This window comes from Terrapene carolina, unplaced genomic scaffold, assembly GCF_002925995.2.
Source record: "Terrapene carolina triunguis isolate 2854851 unplaced genomic scaffold, T_m_triunguis-2.0 Scaffold96, whole genome shotgun sequence".
In the NCBI taxonomy this organism is placed as follows: Eukaryota; Metazoa; Chordata; order Testudines; family Emydidae; genus Terrapene; species Terrapene triunguis.
The window spans coordinates 28,432,188-28,456,405 of NW_020664447.1; the positions used below are offsets into that span (position 1 = coordinate 28,432,188).

At 43.8% G+C, this 24,218-nt stretch overlaps 1 protein-coding gene across 2 annotated transcripts in view; it reads left to right on the forward strand.

Moving 5' to 3' along the window:
• The window catches only part of TSPAN18 (tetraspanin 18), a 181,136-nt gene that overhangs the window by 117,323 nt on the left and 39,595 nt on the right, over positions 1-24,218 (forward strand). The window contains exon 3 of one of the 2 annotated variants that reach the window (XM_026651236.2): positions 23,475-23,564. The gene's annotated coding sequence lies outside the window, so the exon portion shown is untranslated. The remainder of the gene's footprint in view (positions 1-23,474; positions 23,565-24,218) is intronic. The other variant, XM_026651235.2, reaches the window with a different exon arrangement.

Genomic DNA, 24,218 nt, shown 5'->3' on the forward strand with positions numbered 1-24,218 from the left:
GAATAGCATCCATGCTGTGTAAGGTAATGTTTGAGATAAGTTAATTGCCCTCTTTGAATTGGCTTTCTACTGAACTTGGCTGATCACGGCTGTTCTCCATTTTTATGAGCTTAAGAAGGTGTTAGCAAAAAGCTGAAATTGTACCAACCATCCAGTCAAAATCTATCCTCAGCCAAAATGTATGTAAATCAGACACATTGAAATAAAGGTCACCCTCCTGTATTTAAAGCACAGTTTAAAATGTTACCTTTTGTGTGTGCAAAACTGTCCTCTGTGCAGACTGACTGACTGTAATGGAACATTTTAGTGGCATTCTATACCTTTCTAGGAAAGAAGAGTTTATCTGACTTTTATGAAACTGCACGAACACAAATTCTTCACATGAGGATTCAAAGCTGAGTGATTCCACGTATGGCTCGTGAAGAGTCCATATCTGACCAAGTGAAAATGGATTTAGAGAGCTTTTCATTCTGGTCTCCGGGCCTGTTCTCTTAACAAAACTATCACGTAGCTGGGCACAATTGGAAGTATTTGCTCAGCAGAGGCCCAGAATATGAAGAGGAGAGGCTGCTGCATGGGTATTGGCTGTGCAGTTGTGGGGTGCCAGGACTCAATAACATGGGAAGTTGCGCTCAGTGCATCTACAGAGCTGTGTAGAAGGAGCCCAGGGCTTGAATAGCTATATATCAGGATTGAGGTGCACCAGAAGAGTTGTGTTTGGAGCCCTGGAGCTTTAGTAGAACTAGGTGTCACATGTTGGGGTTCAGTTGTCTCCGTGAAGGCCAAGAATTGGAATGGCCAATGGGTTTTCATTCCAGGAGTGAAGTGGATCAGCAGAGCTGTATCTGTTAAGCTTGAACAGGGCCTGAATGCTCTGTCTGTTTCTTTCAGCACATGCTTTTTTGCTTTCAGGAGCAGTAAAAATCAATTATAAAATTATGAAAAAAATAAAGAAGAGAGAAGATTTATTGAAAATTGTCCTCTAAGTGGATGTTTAAAATACATTAGTGATAAGCCAACTCAGCGTGCCTAATAGAAAACACAGGATGATGGAAAAAGAAATCTTGCTGAGCCCTCAGTGTCCTGCATGAGTCACTAACTCCCTAGGGCAGAAACCAGAACACAAGAGATGTTTGTTTTCATTTTGTGAAGCCAAAACATAGCCAATTCTGAATTAGGATGAATCCTCCTGGGAGGCATATCCCTGCATTAGTGTAACGTAGGGTGAGTAAAGGTGAATCAGTCCATAAATGTAGAAATCCAGAGCCCTCGTTCTTATTTTTGCTAAATCTTTATTCAGGCAAAACACCTATTAATTTCAACGAGAGTTTTGACCAAGGAAGATGCATTTTGTGACTTTGGGATTGCAGCCCCAAAGAGCACTGGGGCAGATGATTGCTGGCACAGGGAGGGTTTAAATATGTGGGTCAAATTCTCTGCTGGTATAACTCCTCTGGCATCAGTGGAATTATACCAGCAAGGAATTTGTCCCTGTGTCTTTCTATCTGGGTTGGCACTTGTCACTACTTTATCCTTGGTATTCAGAACCTTCATCTTTCATATTGCCTCTTCAATGATGGTGACCAGCTTTGCACTGTATCTGGCAGAGACTTCAACATCATAGGGTTTCTTGAAATAATGTCTACGACTCATGAGGGGAACAGCAGTATTTTTGTCCAGTTCCCTGAGGCCTTATAAATACTTTCTCAACTCAAGGCAGTTTATAAGCCTGTTTGGCTCCAGAGTTGCATAAGTTTGATGGAAATTCTCGGTTTGTGATAGAATAAGAAAGCAGAGAGGACACAGCACATTTATTTGTGCTAATAAATGACCTCTGGCTGGAAGCTGTCTGTTAATGCCATTAAATGAACTACTGCTGTGGAACTCGGGGCTGGAGCCAGAGGCACAATAAAAGGTGCATTATTATGACTGTTCAGATAATGCCAGACAATTTTGCTGTTCTAATTTAAAGATTTAATGGTTTGTTAATAATGCCTGATTTGGGAATACGGTATAGAGTCTGTCAAGGCGTGGGGGCATAATGGCATTAATAAGGGTAATTGAAATTGTTGCTGTAAACTTGTTTCCTCTGGTTTGTTAATTGAAAAATGACTTGTCTTAATGTGTGATAGAACAATTGTTCCTTTGCGTATCTTGGGGGGGGGGGGTTATGTATTGGTTCATGTGTCTGTGTGGTTTTGTATGTATATCAGTATGGTAAGCCTAGGGCAGTGTGCATAAGAGTAGTGTGAATAGGGCAATGTGTGTATCTGTGTGTCTTCAGCATATGTCGGTGACTATCTCTGTATGTGCTAGCATGTCAATGTATGTGCAATATGCATGTGTATTTTAAATTTATGATTAATTACAGAACATCAACAGTTGTGAAAAAGGGAAATGAGAAACTCATAAGTTATGGGATGTTTAACCTTGGAGAAGCAAACTTTGCATCTAGTCTTTCATCAGTGCCCACATACAACTGCCATTAACATTAATTATAGAGATACTTGTGTGTAACTCCTGTTAACCCTAATTAGAATTAATGGAAGATACGTGTGGACATTAATGGCACAAGAAACAAAGTAGTCTCCATTTCCAAGGTTAAATATCCAGCAGCTTCCCTCATCACTGTTTGGCACCCCGTAATTATACAGTCTCTCCCTCACTCACACGCACACTCACATACCACTTTTCGCCCTCTGTTTTTTTCAGTCACATATTATTTGGAATTTACAATCCAAAGAGCAAACGAGATTACAGCAGTGACTTCAGTTACCCTTATTAATGTCATTATTTCACCTCCTCGACTGATAGACTTTACTGTACTCCTGAATCAGACTTTATTAAATCATTAAATCTGTAAATAACAAGAGATAAATGATTCGCTGTTGTTTGAACAGTAGTAGTAGTGTGCCCTTGGCTGACCTATTATCAATACTAATAGTCACACACAGGAGCAGGGAGAGCTTCCATTTTGTTCTGAAGGTTGACATCATTATGATAAACAAGGAGCTCAGTGTCTGTGAGCGAGGGGAGTTTGCATAATGTCCAAGACATCTGTCTGTCTGCCTATGCATAGGGCTGCCATCATAGTGGTATTTTTGAAAAACTGAATCAAAACACCTTCCCTAAATCTGTATTTATTTGTCTGACTATCTTTAGTATTTCTGAGACTGTTGTAATTGTAAAATCAAGGCTTTAGATAAATAAATATCCTTGTATTATTATCCTTCTGACAAAGGAGAGCTAATGACTACATGCCAAATTGTGTGTGTATTTCACTTCTGTGCAGCCATTCAATGTCCCTGTGAACAGTATTTCTTCTGAGCTGATTTGGCTCAAAATCATCCTTGACAGCCAAGGGCCTATCATTGCTGATGTCAGGCTCCCCACATATAGCTCAGCATGCTTGCTCTTCTTCCCACTATTTCCCTGCGCTTGGAGACTGTAATTAAGATGAGCATTACGCATTGTCATTTACCAACTTCTGGATTCTAGGGTGACATGACTGGCCCAAAGTGACTTTCTTTGGTGTCTGATTAGATGTGAGGGTTTTTTCTCTTTCCATTGTGATGCCTCCTCCAAGACTACTTAGAAACTATAGCGTATGCAACTGGTGATGCGTGGATCCTCCCTGGATACTTGGGAGTTGTAGCCACAGGAAGCGTTTTATACCTGTTTTTAAACTGCAATGGCTTCCTTTTTACTCCTAGATGCAATTCGAGGTATAAACATTGATCGATGCTTGGCTTGGATGCTGGCTTTCAGATAAACTGCCTGTGCCCACAAACTACCTTAACAGTTGTGATCAGCTGAGGTGCTTGTACTAATAGTCCCTAGATTTAGAAGTGTGTAGTAGGAGGCAGAACATTCTTGGTGGAGAGTTCTCAACTCTGGAATTTGCTTCCCCACCTGGTCTGACACAGCTAGAGTTTGTTGACCATTAGAGCACAATGTGAGGCCCATCCCACAACTCAGCATTTGCTTGAGGAGAGGTTTGATTTATTCTGTTGACTTTTTTTTATTTTTTCTGTTGGATCATTAAAAGTACATATTGTGTTTTTTAGATATTGTTCATTGTCTCTTTAGACCTTTGTACTTTATTAATTTAAATTAAAGCAGTGTTTACTTAAGGCCTGCTCTATGCTGGTGACTTTGGCCAGTATAGCAATGTTGCTTAGGGGAGTGATTTTTTGGTAACATTTTTATATTCGCTAAATACCTAGTGTAGGTACAGTTATACAGTCAAAAAGTGTTTTTGCCACTGTAGCTTTGTTTGGGGGACTGTATAAGCTCTTCTGGCAAAAGTACTCTTGCTGCACCTCCAATAGGAAGATCTGCCAGTATAGCTAAGCTGGCAAATCCTTTCTCATGTAGACAAGGCCTGAGTCTCTTCTGCTAGCTTGCTGAAGGTTGAAGTAATACACCAAGGCCATGTCTACACTAGAAGCACTTAACCAATATAGTAGTATTCTATACTGGCAAAGTGTTCCTAGTGTGAACACAGCTATACCAGCAAAGTTGAGCTCTGTATTGGTATAGTAAAGCCACCCTCCATGAGTGAAACAAGCTACACCGGTAAAAGTGCAGCTTTGTTGGCATAGTTTCTTGTACACTAGATAGTTCTGCTGTTTTAACTACACCAGTATAGTAAGAGTGGCAAAAAATCCTAGTGTGGACACAGTTATACTGGTGATAGCTTATTCTAGTTTGGGAAGTGGAATAAGCTATAATGGTCTGTCACCTTTATACTGATATAACTACGTCCACTAGGGCTTTTACCAATATAACTATTTCAGGGGGAAATATTATCCCCCGAACTGAAATATTATACTGGTAAAACTTTTAAGTGTATTGTAGACCCAGGCCTAAGATACAATAGGAGAGAGGTCAGTTCAATGAAGGGAACACAGCTATTGTGTTTTTCATTTTTAATTGAAACTAGGAAAATGCAACATCTCTTGGAACAGGACTGATGATTTCTAACAAGGCCTGGCTCTTGTTGTGTGGTTGGGAAAGTGAAATACAATCTGAGGGTAGATGTTGTCAGAGCCACTGAGGTTAAGCACCCCTGGCCCCAGGCAAATCCCCTTGTTTTTATAAGCCACTACAGCGAGGCTGTAAAATATTTTAAAATGGGTGACTCAATATTAGTCTCTAAACAGTGCAAAGGTAATAATATACCATGGGTGGTAACTTGAAGCTGGCTTCATAAACTTCAAATCCGACTTTGTTGTCTTTAACCTTGGTAGGATATTTATAAACTAAATCCACTCCAAATTAAAATACATATAGATATATAATACATTTGAGACAGACATTTAAGCATTCAACCAAAGGCTTGCAGATTGGAGAGCTTAGTTACAATGGGTTCCGTTGGTAGGGTAATTGCTGATATAATACTCACTGCTGCTGCCATTTCTTTCCTGCTAAACTGTTGAATAAGACCATAAATAAAACAAAATAATCTCCATCCTGGAGTGGGGAAAATTGTCAGGTTCCTTTTTTTCCCCAGGAGTTTGAACCACTTTGGTGGCAAAAAAACACCACCCTGTTTGTAATTTGAAGATGGGACCAGTTTCAGAATCATTGAACCAACAATAGGGACATAAGTGGTGGGAAAGCAATTTATTTTGGGCCTTTGGTGTGGGGCTAAGCAGGTTACAATATTCCACAGAACTCAATTCTCCAACAGACACAAGTAAATTCAGTAGTTATTTGGTTGTCTATGACTTGGTTGCTGTGCCAGAAGGATGCTGCTTTGAAGCACTTTGCAGTTAGAGAGCCCATCTGCAGCTCTGAAGTCCTGGAATGGTGTGAGAAGTGGCAGAGAAATTTTAGTTCAGAAGCCAGGGTTGTTTGCCTGGGCTGATGTCTTTGGCTTAAATCTGTGGATAGGTTACGTATCACATGATGAGTCCCTTTCTGTCACAGGATCAGAAAAACAACCTGTAAATACCAGTTTTTCATGATGGTAGCTGGTATTTTCAGGCAGGGTATTTAAATTTGTATCAAAATGAAAGAGCTAGAATTAAGCCTCACTTGAGTATCAGCCATTATTCTTCCACTTTCTCTGTTGGATTTGAACAGAGCTAAAGCAATCAGCAGGAGACGCTCAGCTCCTCATTCTTTGGGGTATCTTAGAGCAAAAGCAGTTGTTCCTAGAATACAATATAAAGGTGTCTTTGTAGGAGTCCCAAAAGGCTTTACAGAGTTAAATAGTATAAGGCAGTAGACAGTTTATTGTGTAACATGTGCATGGTATGTGATACGGCTAATGATGTAAAGACATCGCATTGCAGAAGAGGGAAATTAAGAAGTATCAGCGAGGGAGAAAACCTAGCTTGTCAACTGAGAGTTGATGAGGGGAGAGATGCAGGAAAGCTCACGTCTGGGAATCATGATGGCTCAGTCAGGGCAAGAAGAGCCTGCACTGTTTTCACCAGCTGTGCAGTTCTCCTTAGAAACACCACATCTCTTAATTCTTCAGCCCTCTCAGGGCTCAGCAGGCTGAAAGAGGGAAAACTAACTCTGTCACCTACACATGTTCAGCCATAGTGAGTAGAAACACTAATGTCATGGTGGACGAAGCACAGCCTGCAAACCAGGTGTGCCCCAGAGATTTCTGCAACGTGGCCCAGGGCCATCCCGCTCTTTGTGAGCAGATACCAAACAAGTGATGGGCACATTGGAAACAGAGTGGATAGAAATTAGTAGGCGTGTGGCTCATTAAACTACAGCTCCCATTGTACGTCCCTCAACAGTACAGTGTCTATCTGCAGATCTCCAGTATTTATTCTGTTGTCTAGCCGCAGCACATCCATCACTATAGCACTTCGTTTTGCTGTTTTCAGTAGTGGAGATTAAAATGGATTCTTAGTGTAAAATAAGGGTGGTGCTGATAAGCAGAAGCAGACCAAAAATGTTTTTGTGGCTAATTAATAATTAGTGCATCTGGTATCCAGAGTAGCAGTTCATGCGTGTCACCAGAAAGTTAGTGAGGCCCTCTCTCCCATGGGATGGGAGTGAATATTGAACTGCCTCTCAACTGAAAGGAGTTATTCTCTCTGTATATATAGTATTCAAAGTGAGCTGAGTGAGAGTGCACAGTTAAAATCCTCAACAAAATCAATTTTGTTTTAAAGGCTGGTTCCCATTTCTGAGCTACTTGTGAGAGAGCAGCTGTAAGCCGTGTTTTCTAAAAGCAGAAACAACCCCTGAAGATTTTATTAGCAACCAAGAGCCTGAACTTTTTGACCCTGGATGCCCTTGGGACACTCACACTTCTGCTGACCCCTTTGAGGACCTAATGCAATCTGCTGCCAGTGAGGGACAACTGGCAGTCTTATAGCCCCCTGTAGCACTCTCTCTTGTGGCTGGCGTGTAGTCACGTGATGAAAGGTAGCAGGTCGGTGACATCTGGCATACACATGGCCCTCCCTCCAGGGTCACTTGCAACAACCAACATCTTTTAAGCCCTGACACTGCTGCTGGGCTCTTGCTACTTGCAAATGCTCTCTGAGGGGAAAAGAGGGACATGCATGCCATAGCTGCGAAAGGAAAACATTGTTTGCTTTCAGACCATTAACATTTCACTGCTATGTTGCTTTTGCCTGTCACCCCTGGAGACCCTACACTGGACCTTTCCCTGGGCACAAGCTAAATGATTTGTATGGATTCAGCTTAATAGCTTGGAAGAAGGCAATGGCTCCAAAGATGAAGGTGAAATCTCAAATAACAGCTTGGGTTGAAAATCAAACCCAGATCCTTCTTTACGATTTGGATGAGGATCCCCTTTCCTCCTCACACACTTCCCAACCCTCAGCATGGCAGCAGCTCTTTTACTGCACAGGTCGGTGGTCCTACTTTTCCTCATTTCTCTTACTACCAGAATCCAATGAGACCCCACAGGTTCTGTCCGACTCCAACCCCATGGCCCCACTCCTGTGGTTTCCTCTATCCCTGCAGACCTACATAACATAACAAGCTCTGGTTTTCCCTTTGAACTGCATGACCATTGACCATGCAGCATAAGTGGATTGTGAAGAGGATCCTCAGAAAGTTTGGCAAGATGTTTGACTGCTTTCCCAGGCCACTGGAGCTCACCTCTACCAACTGAGCATCTGCCCTCAAAGTCATCTGAGGATTCTACGTGATGAGGAACCTCAGCTCCATCATGCCCTACATATACAGAGAATAGGTGGTCACCTGTCACCATTAATAGCAATACCGTGTTAATTCTGGAACCTAATGATGATATAATGGTGTGATTCCACAAGCCTTCTGTGTAACGAACTCCTGTTGACTTCAGTATGAGTTCTGCAAGCAGAGAGCTTTCAAAATCAAATTCTAAATGTTAATATTATTTCAATGCTGATCACTTTAGCAGAAACCGAGTTGTTTAGGGATTGTGAGCAGAGCTTAGTAGAAGGCTTCAATTTTTTTTCTTACCTATCACTTGCAACTTAAAGCCATTTGTCATTCAGTTTGTATGAAGGAATGAACTTGTATAGTGGCATTCTAAACTAGTGAAGGTCATTTGAAAAGCTTTTTTTTAATCCACATTTTGAATCCTATGCTCCTGTGAGCTATATTGCCCTTCCCTAGGGCTTTCCACTAGAAATCTCAAAGCATTTAACAAATATTATTGAATTACGCCTCTCAAACTCCCTGGGAGGAAGTTATTACTAACCCCCATTTTATAGATTGGGAAACTGAGACAAAACTAACTTAAAGTGATTTGTCCATGGTCACACAGTGAGTCACTGTCAGAACTATGAATAGAACCCAGAATTCCTGACTCCCAAGCCTGTGCTCCAGCCACTTGACTTTGCTGCTGCTTCAGACCATTGGCATTCTAGGTAGATTTGGTGCAATCCACTGTAGCAAGGAAAATGCAAAGTGGTGACCTCAAATTTTAAGTAAACAAAAATTGTCAAATATTTTATCTTAAAATGCATTTGTACAGCAAGATGCTACAGAGACTTGATCTAGGAGTAAGTTTTATGTTTGTAAAGCATTTTATTTTCCCTTTTAATGTTTTAAATTTAATCCTCCCCTCACCCCCCCCTTTCAGCAGTAGTGATGGAACAGTTGAATGTTCCATTGCCTGAGCCAACTTCTCTTGTCCTAGGAAGAGGCGTCATAACAACTGTGCAATCTGATTGGGAGAGTTCTCAAAAAGGGCTTTCTTTCTTCTTTCAGAACATACCAGAACATCCTGCTGCTCTCCACATGCTTCAGCCTAAATCTAGACCAATTGCGCTCCAAATCTGCTTTTGATACTTACAAAAATGAAAAACAATGTTTTAGCAGGCGGCAGAGTTGCTTTCTAATTGCATGTTGCGTGCGAAAAGAGACACAACTGAACTGAGATTAAAGCTCCACTCGTGGTAAAGATTAACTATTTAAAGCTTGCATTATTTCACAGATCATTTAGACCCTTCCTGACTGATGCAGAGGTTGGGCTATATAATCCTAGAGAAACTTTTCAGTCATATCTCCTATGGGTCCTGTGGAATGTCCTGTTTTTAAACTGTGTAACTACATAAACATTGCTGTTCTCCATAACAATGTTTCCAGATCTGAAACTGATGCAGGTCCTGGTATATGATTCAACAACATAGGAAATGTCAGACTGGATCACTGATCCAGATTCTCTTTCTGACCATGGCCAGTGCCAGGTGCTTCACAAGAAGGTGCAAAAAACTCTATAATGGACATTTATGGACTCACATGCCCATGGGATGCATTTCTTCCTAATTCCTGGCAGTTAGTAGTTGACTTATGTCCTTCTTTGTGTTGGGTCTAATGAGGAAGGCATCCCCCCTTTTATTCAGTGACAATGTGTTTCTTCTTCTGCTTTATGGACATGTTTGCTGCCTCTTGACTAATGTTTCAGATCTTGCCCTAACCATTATTAATTATATTGGGGCAATTAATGTCATGCTGATTTCAATTAGACATACTTTACATTCCCTGCTTCCAGTCCTCTTCTCATAGCAGATGACACAATAATCAAGAATGTGCAAATTAAATTTCATCTGTATCAAGGGCATTCTCCTCTCACACACACATTTTCTCTCACTCACTGGTTAGTTTTTTTAAAAAGAAACTCCCTACAGTTCTGTTGGCCCATGCCTGTCCTTATGTGTTTTTTATGACTGATCTTGGTTCAGGCTTTGCCCCATGCTATTCCCAGCCTGGTTTTAGGTGTTTCCAGTGAGGAGGCTTCCACTGTTGTTGTTATGTATTAATTAGATTAAAGTAGAGCCAAAAAAAAAAGTGCTCACTCTTAAACAGTTTCCAAACACAAAAGAAGACACTGTCCTTGCTCTGAGGAGCTCCCAATATTTAAAACAAAGTCTCCCTTGACTTCTGCAGTGTATAAACCACCATGCTGAGAAATGTTTCACAAGCCTCTGATTGAAAGGCTATATTGTGCTTTAACCCCAGCAAGTCTCCTTGGGAAGAAATGGTGTTCATCTTTCTGTTCAGTACTGAGGTTTTTTGTTTGTTTAAAGCCAAAGTGTAAGTGGTCTGCGTAGACCATTAGCTGTCTGAGAGGAGACGATACTTCTCTATGGGTGAAATTCACCCCTTTGCAGAAGTCCACGGGAAGATCTATGCACTGCCTAGTCCTCACTTGAGCAGCACTTAGGCCTTGTGCTGACCCAGTACATAGGACTGAATTTCACTCAGTGTCTTCCCTCTTGAATCCCGCTTAGGAACTCTATGCTTAAGGTATAAGGATGTTTCTGGGAGATGATATAGTTCTTCTCTGTGGCCTTGTCTTCACTAGGAAAATGTGCTCTGCACACGAGTTAGTTAACATGAAGTAAAATCCTAGTGACATCAAGGCAGCGTCTTGTTTTCATTAGGATTTTTCCTCATGTTGGCTAACTTGAGTTGAGAAAACATATTTTTTCCTAGTGAAGGCAAGTCCTTTGAGGCTGATCCCGTGCCCAGCAAAATCTGTGGAATTTGGTTCAAGCCTTATATGCTTAAGGAGTAAGGATACTTCCAAGAGGGGACACAGTTCTTTCTCTGCACATTGGGCTATACAAGGATATTCGAGTTACATTTTAGAGGTAGCAAAGGGAGTAAGCTGCCACTGCCCAGCAGAACCCAACCCACTATCCTCATTCAAAAAAGTGAATACAGATACTTCTGCACACACTAGAATGCAGCAGCAGTTCTCTTACCGCTAAGCAAACTTTCCCAGAGATGTGAAATAGATGCCTGCTATGTCTGAGCATTAGGGTTGATGCACCACTCTCTTAAGTGGTGTCACTTTACTGCAGAAACTCAAGACACACTCTAAAGTCTAAATGAAGCAGATGGTGCTTTGAACCCTGAGGATGCAGCATTGTAGCAGCACAACAAAGGAAGCCCTATGTTCACTTCAACGTTAGCGGTCTGATTTATGGGAGCTGCAGTGCGCAGCTTGTCGTGTCACTTCATAAACATGGTTAAGGCTTTTGTAGGAGCAGCTTAATTAGCCCCCTTTTATTTCTTAATTCCTGAAAGTGGTGGAGTGTGCTCGGCTGGCCTTGATGGCAGCAAGAATCCCCATGATTTATGGTCTGAGAAGTGGAGGTGAATTTGTTGCCATGGCACTCTAAGGTGTCTCCAAAACCCACAGCTCCTGGCCACTGAATAGGCTCCCAGCAGCACATCCTAATTGCTGTTGTGCAGCACCAAAACAAATGATCAGAGATTTCCACAAAGACTATAATCAAAGGAGCATCTCTTGCTTTTTAATATGTGCTGAATGGGTTCATTTGTAAGCTTATTACGACTTCAGAGAGAGAGGCTATTAGGACAATCATTAGGTGCCTGTGAAAATAGGAGGGTAAACCAGGACACATTCCAGAATAACCTCTACTGTAATATTTGTGCATTAAAAGTACGTACCATGCTAAGCAGCCATGTTCATTTTCCTGTTGCAAGTGCCATAAATTAAGGAACCCCTGCCCCCAAAAAGGTAAACGAGGCACGTTCAAAATAAGGTCACGGTCAGGTTAAAAAAAACCCACCAAAGAACCCTAGATGCCTGGAAAGCAGCAAACTGACCAGCACTGATCTTTTGTATCTCTATAGAGCTTGTTACCCTAAGGGATGCCAAAGCACTTAGGGACCAAATCTTGAAGTCTTTATTCCAGTTGTACTCAATCTATACTCTTATTGTGTACAAAAGACTTCTTTGCTGGTTGTCTGGGAACCTTCACTGTACATTACACCAGTGGTTGCGTTACACATCTCTTTTAAGGGAAGGTGGAGAAGGGAACATTCAATAACTCATATATCTTAACATACCAAGATGAAGGGCCTAAATATATCAATTCCAGTTTATTTTCCTGGAAAACTTCTGAACCTGGGCGGTGGGCTTCAGTCATGGTTATCTATATATCTATTTTTACTTTCTTTCTGGACTAGAGTTAGAAATACCTGTAGTAAATCTTGTTGTGGAGAGGGGTTGTACCCTTGCCTAATTCAGGCCAGGTGGCTGTAATCAATTCCAGTTGTTTTTAAGACCACTGTCTCCTTGGCTTGTCATGGAGTAAGCCACAGGGGCCATTTACAGTGGCACTGAATCTTCTGTGCTTGCACACAGAATGGATTTTATGGTATATTTGCTGGTTCGTCTCCTACCAATCAAATTCAAAGTCAGTGCCACCTCATTCACCTGAATCATTCTTCATTTCTTATGTCATATCTTAATTCTAAATTATTATCCCCTCAGGGGAGGGAGCTTGTCTGTGTTTTGTGGGGCTCCCAGAACACCTCTCGAGGGATAAATCTTACTAATACAGTACTACTATTAATAATAAAGGGTATTTAGAACTTCAGAAAAGGTAAATACCAAAAAATTCTGACAATGTTATTTTTGTAATGAATTCATTCTGCCTGTGTTCAGAATGATCAGACTCATCCATTTGAACATGAAGGGTTTTTTGATCCGTAGTTGTTTTATTACAAAGATTTGGGATGGTGGCTAGCCTTTGCATTTCAGTCTTGGTTTCTCTATTTTGCTTTCACATCAGTATAGCCACCATCAAGAGTAGAGCGAGAGCCTGTGCTTCACTTTTTATAAATAGTTTATGTACTGAGAGTTGTGTTTATTTGGTATTAAAAATTATGAATACTATTAGTCCTCCAATTAACTAACCAAAGCTCTGCCAAAGCTCTGTCTCCATCATTCTTGGCAATCTCTGCTGCTCTTCAGATCATAATTACAAATACATATCAATCCACTTCACTTTAAGTGTCCCATCATTGCTAATTCACTTGGTGTGCACTGGAATGGTGCTGATTGCAGGAACTCAATTGGTTTTCATATGCAATGAATTTATTAGTTTCCGCGCAGGCCTGGGTTTGAAGATCCCAGCCAAAATGTCTGTGTGCAACTGGGAATCCTGGCACAATCTCTAGAAAGACCAAGGACTTGTTGGGGGTATATTCCTTTCCTGAAGCATGTGTATAATTCCCAGCAACAGTAATAGGAAGATATACATGCATATCAAGGGGCGAATAGATCCCTTGGTTAGTGTGGCAAGCGCACCTCCTTTCCTCCTTAATCTGGAGGAGGGAATTGAAATTGCCCAGTATATCCCATGCTATGAATAGGAAGTTGGCATCTTACTACAGTGAGATATGTGTGATGATATTCAGAGCACTCCAACAAGGTAAAGAGCCAAAGATCTTTCTAAATAAGGCAATGTACGTGGTCTGTTTTTTTGGCTTTTTGTCTGATAGTTCTCTAAGGGGTATGAAATCTGCTTATGGCTCCAGCTAGCAACTCCTTGGCTCCAAGGCACATGCTGTGTATTGCATGCAGGACACTACTGCTCAACAATTGGGCAGAATCATCAGTTAATTGTTATTGAGGTGAAGGTTTCATTGTGGAGTGCTGATGGTGGATCAGTTAAACTTGGGAGATGGTTTGGTTCTGTTTGTTCTGATTATGGTAGTGCAAATAGACTGGAGTTAGAGAAACTTTGGAGATGTCCCTCTGGTTCTTTTTGGGGATTTGGGAAGGACACGACCACAGCTCTATGTTCACATGAATATGTTTTTGGGTCTACACAGCTTTCCATCATAAATGGTGTTTGTTTTTACCTCCTCCTGGTGGAAACCATTAAAAACAAAAAGTGACCACCCTGTTCTGTAGCACTGTTCTGTATTAAAGCGGGTAACAAGAGCGTGGGGTTCCAAAACCCCTGCCAGAAAATGAGTCTGTTTATTTGAGGCTTTTGGAGGGGAGGAGGGCAGAGGGCATTTGCATAGCTATGCTAGGCAGAAGAGTCTGTGGCTCGTAGTGTACTCCCTTTTGATTGCCTGTTTGTCTTAAAAATCAATGATTTCCCCTCCCTCTGGCCTGAAAAGTATCAGGGACTTAAGAGATTACAATTCATGGTTTGTGGTGCACAAGGTTGCCACGGCAACTGCCCTATATATTTTTTTTGGATGGATTACTGCATCTTGCAAACAGTCATCAGCTCGGCAAGATACTGAGGCATTTACTCCAAACCAAAGAAGACTGAATCATTAGAGGGAAGGGAAGCAGAGGAGAGTGTCAAGGAGTCTGTCCCTATAAAAGTGAGATCTGTATAGGCTAACAGAAGAAGTGGAAGAGCGTTTGCATGTGATGTCAAGCGCTCTAAGTTTTGGGAGTCCCTAGGAAGCACACAGAGCATTTCTGCAGCCAGGAGTACCTGGAATTATGATATGTCATGTCTTGTTGCCTTTAGATCAAATTCACTCCTGATGCAATTCTAGTAACTTGCACCCAGGGTGAATTTGGTATGTTCTTGAAGGCCAACATTTTCAAACCTGGGTGCCCAAAGTTAGGATCTAAATCTATATTTAGATAGCTAAATAGATGTCTTCTATGAAAAGAAAATGTTCTCCAGAAAATGTAATGAATGGGCCAGATTATTTCTCAAGGAAAGGACAGAAACATCAGTGGGCCTGGGGCTGGCATCAATGTGGTCTGGGGGAGTAGGGTATTGTACTGTATGTCAGTGTCCCTGGTTCTGTTCCTGAGTCTACCATTGACCTGGCAAGACCTTTCCTCTCTCTGTGTCTAAGTTTGCTCATCAGTAAAATGGGGATAATGATATTTATCTTCTTTTGTAAGGCACTTTGGCAGAGTGGGAGTACCCTAAGGCTGTAAGCTTCCCTGCAAGGGCTGAATTGGGGAGATCACCCAGTCCTTAATTAGTTATTAACCAGTTAATAAGGGGATTCTGCTCATCAGTTAGGGATGGTTGAAACCGGGGGTGGGGGGGAAGGTGCGAGGAAAAGGAAGAGCAAAGAAACCCAGGATCTCAGAGCGGTGAGGTCTCCCCGCTATCTCTTGCCCTGCACCTAGGGAATAGGATGAAGCTTGGATAGGGTTACCATTCCTCCGGATTCTCCCGGACATGTCCGGCTTTTTGCGTTTAAAAATCGCATCTGGGGGGAATTTGTAAATGTCTGGATTTCCCCCCCCCCCCCATGCAGAGCGCGGCACAGCTGACAGGGCAGCCAGCTGGATCGAGCCACTCGCACAGGGCTCTGGCAGCCAGAGCCCCTCCTCCGCTTCCCCCCTCCTCTTCCCTCCTCTCTCTCCCCTCCTCCCCCTCCCTGCATTTGCAGATCGCCGGCCATTCGCATCGGGCCTCCAGCAGTCTGGAGCTCCTCCCCCTGCTCTCCCTCCCCTGCTGCCCAGCGCACCGCTCAGCAGCACTCTGCGAGGGTGGGAACCAGGCTATGCGCTCTGTGGGGGAGCGTGGCAGCATGTCGGGCTCCGCGTGGAGCCCGACACGCTGTTCTGAGAGGCACGGTAAGGGGGCCAGGGGGTCGGAGAAGGGGCAGGGGGGTTCTGGAGGGAGCAGTCAAGAGACAGGGAGCAGGGGGAGGGTTGGATGGGTCAGGAGTTCTGGGGGGGGCTGTCAGGGGGTGGGGGTGTGGATAAGGTTTTGGGCAGTCAGGGGACAGGTAGGGGGTAGGGTCCTAGGGGGGCAGTTAGGATGGGAGGGGTCTCAGGAGGGGGCAGTCAGGGGGCAAGGAGCAGGGGGGTTGGGAGTTCTGGGAGGGGGGCTGTCAGGGGGAAAGGGTGGGGAGAGGGATCGGAGCAGTCAGGGAACAGGGAGGTTTAGATGGGTCGGGTGTTATGGGGAGGGAGTCTGTCAGGGGGCAGGGAGTGGTTGGATGGGGTGTGGAAGTCCCGGGGGTCTGTCAGGGGGTGGGGGTGTGGGTAAGGTTTTGGGCAGTCAGGGGACAGGTAGGGGGTAAGGTCCTAGGGGGGTCTCAGGAGGTGGCAGTCAGGGGACAAGGAGCAGGGAGGCGTAGATAGGGGGGGGGGTCCGGGGGGGGGGGGGGGGGGGGGGGGGGCAGGGGGGGGGGGGGAGGGGGGGGGGGTGGGGGGGGGGCCAGGGCAGGACAGGGGCGGGGCTAGGGCGGAGCTCCCACTGTCCTCTTTTTTGATTGTTGAAATATGGTCACCCTAGGAAAGACTTAGTCTGTGGGGACACAAAACTGCACAAGACTTTGTAAATAAAGCACACTGTGGTTAACCTACATAGGTGTGAGCACTGCTTGCAAAGCGAGATGCAGGGTGTGGTGAAGCATACCCTGTGAAAAGTCAGGGCTTGTCTGGGATATTCCCCTTCTGGTGTAGGAGAAAGGCCATAAAGGAAAGTCACCCAGAAGGCACAGTGGAGCAGGCACCATGGAAGAACTTGTGCACGGGGTAGTTGAACAGCAAAAGGAGTTACAGAAAACTCTACAGCAGGGGTAGGCAACCTATGGCACGTGTGCCGAAGGCGGCACGCGAGTTGATTTTCAGTGGCACTCACACTGCCCAGGTCCTGGCCACCGGTCCAGGGGGCTCTGCATTTTAATGTAATTTTAAATGAAGCTTCTTAAACATTTAAAAAACCTTATTTACTTTACATACAACAATATTTTAGTTATATTTTATAGACTTATAGAAAGAGACCTTCTAAAAATGTTAAAATGTATTACTGGCACGCGAAACCTTAAATTACAGTGAATAAATGAAGACTTGGCACACCACTTCTGAAAGGTTGCCGACCCCTGCTCTACAGGAATTTCAACAGACGCAGCAGCAGGACAGACAGTCCTTGTTGTCCTGGCAAGTTGATTTTAGGCCAATCAGAGGTGCAACAACAGTTCTTGGAGAAGCTGGTGTGCCCCCCAATAGGGAATGATAACAGAATGATAGGCCTGGGACAGTGCAAAATGAGCCCAACAGATGACCCTGCTGCCTTTTTGTTATAGTTTAAGAGGGTGGCTTCAGCAGCGGGCTGGGAGAAGAGGGCATTGGCCTTCTGATTGACTTCCTACCTCTCGAGAGAAGCGTAAGCTAATTATATGGCTGAGTATGATGCTGTAAAGGTGGCCATTTTCAGTATTGCCAACCACAAGTGTTGAAAAATAATGTTAGGCTCCCCCAAAATCATGAAATTGGCTTTTAAATCATGAGATTATGTAAAATAATAGATCTGTTGTTCTTTTTATTTGCCTTCTGCTTTTTGAACCTTTAGGGTGCACTGGGGTCCTATTTTGAAGCTTTCTCTACAGCTGCGAGGGGTTGAAACATAGTTTTTCTTTAAGAATGAAGACTGAAATCATCACATATCCATTTAATTGCAGGAGCTGGGGCTTTAAGGAAAACAATTATCAGGAGACTCATGATGAAATCATGAGAATTGGCAACACTGCATTTTAGATGGGATGGGTCTGTCTGCAGAACAATATAGGCAGAAGCTTCAAGCTGTAGAAGACCTACTTTAAATAGAGCACACTATGGTGAGCCTACACAGGAATGTTTACAAAGTGAGATGCAGGGCTGTGGGAGCATGCTCTGTGACAACCACTTTGAGATCTTTGTGTGAAAAGTATTATGTAAGAGCTAGGCATCACTGTTGTTTATTAAACTCCACTCAGGGCTTCCTAGCATTGAGCACGAGTGCTGGGGTGATTAGCTGATGTTTCCCTAGTGCTTTGGAAACATAAAGCAAAAATTATACATATTATTTATATTCCAGAGCTGCTGCTATTTATTACTCACACACCCCTAAGTGTTCCAACCCAGCCCCTACTCTCCCTTCCCCATGTTCCCTAATGATTCAATCCAAATGATGGAACACTTGTGACAAGAGTTTCTGGGACAGGGCATTACATGGTCACTTTGTTGCAGAATTCTGACTTGATTAATAGTAGAAAGGAACCAGGAGAGACCAAGGCCTGCTGAGCTGTTGCCCAGAGTGCTGTGCTTGTGAAGGAAACAGTGAGGACAGCTTTAGTTGTAGCTCAGTTTCAATTAAAATCATAGGGGGATTGGGGTGGTGTTTAATATTTAAGAAGAGTCTATCAGGTTAATGTTTTAAGGCATCAGTGTGCTCCTAGGGACCTCACAAAATTAGCTGTGCAGAGCAGTTAAATGCCATCAGGCAGTGCAGCAAGTTCACTTGGCTTCAGTGTTGCAAGGGGAGGCAGTTGTCACAGGAAATGGGCCTGTATTATAGTGACAATTGCATTTTAATGCAACTAAAGAGGAGCTAGATTGACTGTAATTTAGTATCTAGTTCCATGGCCTTGTGCAGTCCTCTCAACGCTGCTCCATGGGGGCCAATTGTACTTACACAGGGCACTCTGGAATCTAATTGGATTTACATGCAGTAATGTTTTCATATCACAGTGATGACTCTGCTATATAAGCGCCATAAAATTCCAGTGCAATTAGTTATTTATACAGTGGCTACAGTTACAGGATAATGCATGGGGCTGATGGCCCATGCAAGCTCCAATACTATCAAAATACCATATGGTTCACCTTTTCTTTGAAGCTTTCCTGACAGGCAGAGTTAGTGAGGGTTTAAGATTAAACTGGGCCCAGATCCACCAAAATATCTCCCCTACCTTTTCCATGGGGAGATACTGACACTGACCTCTTGCAAACATCCAGAAGGCACATGACCCCTAGCTGCTGCCTGCCCCTCGAAGGGGCATGTGGACCTGGTGTGTGTATCCATTTCCCTACATTCTGCACAGACAGCACATGTGGTGGGGGAAAAGGACTGGCAACAGCTGGCTGCATTGATGATCAGGATGCCTTGTCACCGCATGACCCAAAAGCCAATCACCTGGTCTTTAACCCTGCTCTATGAAGTGTCTAGGAATCAATGGAATTATACATGGCCCAGATCTATTTTCTCCACCCTTGTGATCTTCATAGGTTTCTTGTTTCACTTACTGCCCATTCCCCAAAGCAGCCACTCCCACACACTCCTGACCCCTCTCGCTCTTTGCTCTGGCTCTCTTACTGTCCTCCAAGGGGTGTGGCAATAAAAGGGTGTGATGGGTTGAATCACAGAAACCCCCTTGGGAACTGCCAAGTGATGTGCTAAGACTACTTCTGCCCCTGCTTTCTCTACCAGCTCGGGACTCCAGCACCCTGTCTTGCTGAGCCAGACATGCCCGTCTACTCCAACACAGACCCAGGGTCTAAATTACGTGCCCCAAAGCTGCAGACTTAACAGAAAGCAGTTTACAGAAGTGTTCTTATCTTTAACACTCAGATGCCCAACTCCCAATGGGGTCTAAAACCCAAATAAATCTTTTTTTATTTTATTATAAAGCTTATACAGTGTAAACTCATGAATTGTTCGCCCTCTATAACACTGATAGAGAGAGATGCACAGCTGTTTGCCCCCCCCCCCCCAGGTATTAATACATACTCTGGGTTAATTAATAAGTAAAAAGTGTTTTTTATTAAATACAGAAAGTAGGATTTAAGTGGTTCCAAGTAGTAACAGATAGAACAAAGTGAATTACCAAGTGAAATAAAATAAAACACACAAATCTAAGCCTAATACAGTAATACAATTGAGTACAGATAAAATCTCACCCTCAGAGATGTTTCAATAAGTTTCTTTCACAGACTGGATGCCTTCCTAGTCTGGGCACAATCCTTTCCACTGGTACAGCCCTTGTTCCAGCTCAGGTGGTAGCTAGGGGATTCCTCATGATGGCTCCCTCCCTTTGTTCTGTTCCACCCATTTATATAACTTTTGCATAAGGCGGGAATCCTTTGTTCCTCTCTGGGTTCCCACCCGCTCCTTCTCAATGGAAAGACACCAGGTTAAAGATGGATTCCAGTTCAGGTGACATGATCACATGTCACTGTAAGACTTCATTACCCACTTGCCAGCACACAGGTATACAGGGAGACTTACAAGTAAAACAGAGCCATCTGCAGACAATTGTCCTGGTTAATGGGAGTCATCAAGATTCCAAACCACCATTAATGGCCCACACTTTGTATAATTACAATAGGCCCTCAGAGTTATATTTCATATTTCTAGCTTCAGATACAAGAGTGATACCTTTATACAAATAGGATGCCCACACTCAGTAGATTATAAGCTTTGTAATGATACCTTACAAAAGACCTTTTGCATGAAGCATATTCCAGTTACATTAGCATATTTTCATAAAATCATAGAGTGCAGCATCACAAAGGGTTTAATATATGAGTTTTGCAGTGATTCCTTAATCGAGGGGTGGGCAAACTTTTTGGCCCGAGGGCAACATCTGGGTGGGGAAATTGTATGCAGGCCATGAATGTAGGGCTGGGGTGCGGCAGGGAGTGCGGAGTGTGGGAGGGGGTGCAGTGTGCAGGAAGGGGCTCAGGGCAAGGGGTTGGGGCACAGGAGGGGTGCGGGATGTACGAGGGGGCTCAGGGTGGGGGTTGGGGTGCAGGAGGGGTACAGGAGAGGTGTGGGGTGCAGGAGGGGGCTCAGGGCAGAGGGTTGGGGTGCAGGAGGGGTTTGGGGTACAGGCTCCAGCCCAGCCCCACTTACCTTGAGGGGCTCCGGGGTGGCAGCAGCGCGCAGCGGAGCTAAGGCAGGCTCCCTGCCTGCCCTGGCCCCGCGCCACTCCCAGAAGTGGCCAGCACCATGTCCCTGCGGCCCCTGGGTGGGGGAGCAGAGGGCTCCGCGCACTGCCCTCACCTGCGGGTACCTCCCCCGAAGCTCCCATTGGCCGTGGTTCCCCATTCCCAACCAACGGGAGCTGCTGGGGGTGGTGCCTGCAGGCGAGGGCAGCGCGCGGAGCCCTCTGCTTCCCCTCCCCTCCTCCCTCAGCCCCAGGGGCTGCAGGAACGTGGTGCCGGCCGTTTCCGGGAGCGGCGCAGGGCCAGGACGGGCAGGGAGTCTAAGGCAATCCCGTGGGCCAGATCCGGTTCGCAGGCTGTAGTTTGCCCACCTCTGCCTTAATCAAAGACCCTTCCAGGGAACTGAGCTCAAAAGAAAGGTTTGGGGGTGAGAGGGAAGCAGATCAGAGAAACTTGCTGCAGTGGTGTGAGGAGTTGTGTGACATGATAGGACAGTGTATCTAATGTGTATGCGCTCACCAAGATGAGGCAGGGTGGCCTTGGGATCGAGCCTTCAAAACAAGGAGGCTTGGCATCATCTATAACTCTGACAACCCCGTGTTTCTCCCAGAAACTCTAATTAAATCTCTTCCTGCTTGAGTCTCAGTTAGGCCCTGTGGTTTTACACTTGCTGTAATTTGCCTTAATGACTAAATCATAGCGATTAACCTGAAAGCGTCTGTTTGGCAGGGACTTTCTGCTCTTCCAGACCACAGAGTGAAGGTGGAGCCTGGCTCTTGTCTGTCATCTATCACTTTCTTTCATTTCTAGTGCCACAGCACCTGCTGCTATCTACTGACACATCTCAGTTTTTCCTCTGTGTAGTATTGTAATTCCTTTAAAATATTGTGACTTAAGAAAAAATAAAATTTCCCCTCCCACGCAGGCCTCCGAAGACTTATAGCAGTATAATTATATGCATCCGCAGCAGGAATAGGAATCCTATCAGTCTCATTATTTTCTTAATGATAGGTTTATATAGCATAGCGACATCTCCAAACTAAAAGTTAGAGCCATCTTCTCTGCCAAGCGGCACCTACCCCTGTACTTCTGGCAACATGTGTAGTGAGAGTGTGAAGAAGTATGCCACTCAAACATGTGCAGCATTAAGGATGGAGCTTCACAAGAAAAGAGAGAGTGTGTGTGAGCCACTGAGGAACAGAGAGAGTGTGTGTGAAAGTGGAGGGAATAATGCAAAAGAATGTGAATATTTGATTTTAAAATGAATTTGCTTCAACCACATTGAACCCCTTTTGTGTTCACTTTCCACAAGTATTAAATGATAGAGTTTACTGGCAGAAACCTTCACAGAAGGCAAATCTCAAAGTCATGTACACAAGTATTTGTGGAAAACCGATTTTAAATTTGCACATTTGAGTATGCACCTTCATCCAGTCAGGGAACAGGAAATAGCCCTGTATGATTTATCTGGCCACTCACAGCTAAGCAGCTGATCTTGGGTTTAGAAAATCTGTGATCAAGCCACAGACTAAAAACAATTTTGAAAAGATTAATTTGAATTACAGTGAGGCCTAGAGGACCCGACTGAGGATCAGGGTCTTATTGCAGTAGGTGCTATCCAAACAATTATAAAAGGCAATCCCTCCCACAGAGCGCTCACGATCTCAGATTCTGACCAGATTAAACAGATGGATGCAACAGGTGAGAGGGTGAACAGACGAAGTGAAAGTAAAACAAGCCTGTTTTCATAACTGTAGTCTCACCCCCACCTGTGCAAAAGATGTTTACTTACATTTGAACAATTAAGAGATCAGAGGAAGTTGTGATCTGCTTGCAGATACTACGTGAGCAGACATGAAAAGGTTAAATTCACTGAAGAAATTTGTTAATTGTGAATTATTTGCACAGCTCTACTATGTAAGTCTGAGTATCTGCATGTCTGACTAGGTCTATGTCTTTCTGCATACACTTGTTTTTATAAGGCCTTTTATTCAAGTATCTCAAAGCATTTAACAATAATTAGTAGTATCATTATCCCCCTTTCACAGATGGTGAAACTGAGGTACAGAGAAGTGAAGTAATTTGCCCAAGTACGCATGAAAAGTCATTTGCAGAATCAAGGCTAGACCCCAGAAATCCCAATCTGCTTCTCTAATAACTAGACCACACTTTATACAGAGACATTCTACAGCTACTCCTCTGTCTTTTTCATTTTCCCAGTAAATGGCCTGTAAAGTTACTGCAGATTAAAGTTTGCATAAATATCCTGTAAAATACTGAAAGTGGTGCTGCTGTTAAATCTAATACTGTTGTAGGGTGGGTGTGTGTAGTGGGTGTGGGTTTGTATAGATACATGTAGATATGGTCTGTGGATATTTAAACCACCCCAAAGAAATTGGATGCTTTGCAGGGTGCTAAAAGCCTTTCATTATTGCTAATGTGCACCAAATTAAGGATGCAATTAGACGAAGTGTATTCATCAGGATGGTATGTTTTTATAAATGGTTTATTCAACATGATTGTTTTTTATTGACTGTTCCAGTAATTGAATATTTCTTTCTTATAGGACAAGCTTGGCCAATAAAAGATATATGAAGTGCACTGCTCATTAGAGGTCAGAAAAGAAATTGTGCTTGAAGCCTCAAGAGCTATATAGGTGAAGTTTTTAAATTATTCTTCTGCAACACAACAGGCTTTCTCCAGCATCTATTATGTATGTGTCTGCTGTTCTTCCGAGAGGAATATTTCTGTTCTCATAAGAGAGCTTCATGGAAGGTATCAACAGGTTATAGTGTGTTTTCTTGGTGAGAGATTCACCTGTCATAGGGCTGGATTCCCTAACTATATCCAGCCCACTTCGTGCTACTAAGGTGGCATAAATGGGCTGGAGCCAGGTAACAGAGAATTCCTATTCAGCGGGGAACTCCCTGCTGGTGCAAATGTGCTGAATCCAGTTGCTGTGCCTTTGGGCCTCCCTCCCTGCCTCCTACACACACACACACACACCTGGGTAAAGGGGATATGCCTGGCCCGTCATTAGGGTAGGGATATGTTGGAGCTACCCTGTACTACATCAATCCCCCACTGATGTAAAGTCCTTATCCTACATTAGTAATGTACCTTAGAGCTGCCTGGAAGCAACTCCAAGAGGCATCAGAGCCAGGGCTGGTTCTGGGAATTGGGGCACTAGCTCAGGAGAGAAACTGGCCCATAATGTCCAATTCCCTTCAAAGGCTAAACGGCAATGGGGACGGGCTTGGAATATTCATTCGTGAGCTGCTGATACCACCTGGAGGGCGCAATCCCTATC